Below are 958 nucleotides of genomic sequence, written 5' to 3'. Positions count from 1 at the left end.
GCTCGCTTCGAACTATCTTTTTGCCAGGTACCTTTTCTGTCTACTTCGTAAGTAAAACTCAACAAACGAAGTATTCTTTTCATACGCTAAACACCTTAGGCTGTGTGTGCCGCAGTATGTAGATTACATGCAAGTTATGCCGAAATTTTAAGTTATTGATGTTAGCTTATAACACACCAATGAAAATGAACATAAGACTAGACCTAGAAGTTAAATATACTTCCAGACATACTCTGAATGACACCGAACGTGTTCAAACAACAAAAACCTAAATGTGTTTTGTTTTTGTTTTTTTTTTTGTTTTTTTGCATTAAAGTGTACACGTTTTATTAATGATGTGCCACCATAAAATAAGCCCACTCTTCTGCTTAGAGGAAAATTTTGAACCGGCCGCATACCTCTCAGACAGAAGTGTACTTCTGAAAAAAAAAAAATATTCTGTTTTGGCCATTTTGGTGAGAGAAACTCCCTCTATCGCCTAAACGGTGAGAGATAGAGCCAAACGGACGAAATTTTAACCCACAGGGCTCTATTTTCAGAAGTTACCCCCTTGGAAACCATCAAATATTTTCTAAACTTAATGTATTGTTTCGGGGTCACTTTTGTCAGAAAAACTCCCTCTAGCACCTAAACGGTGAGAGATAGAGCCAAACGGACGAAATTTTGTCCAAAGATCTCTACTTTAACGAATTACCCCTTAGGAGACCATCAAATATTTTCTAAGCTTAATATATTGTTTTGGGGCCATTTTTGTCACAAAAACTCCCTCTAGCGCCTAAACGGTGAGAGATAGAGCCAAACGGACGAAATTTTAGCCCAAAGGGCTTTACTTTCACAAGTTACCCCTTAGGCGACAATAAAAAAATATTTTTTTCACACTTCTTGGACCAACCCCTATTTCTTTGTCACCCCCTCAGACCCACTCAGGGGTGGTTGCCAGGATTTGCACCAACCGTTT

This window comes from Frankliniella occidentalis, unplaced genomic scaffold, assembly GCF_000697945.3.
Source record: "Frankliniella occidentalis isolate FOCC.00 unplaced genomic scaffold, Focc_3.1 Scaffold349, whole genome shotgun sequence".
Taxonomy (NCBI): domain Eukaryota; kingdom Metazoa; phylum Arthropoda; class Insecta; order Thysanoptera; family Thripidae; genus Frankliniella; species Frankliniella occidentalis.
Note: the sequence above shows the minus strand (reverse complement) of the source record.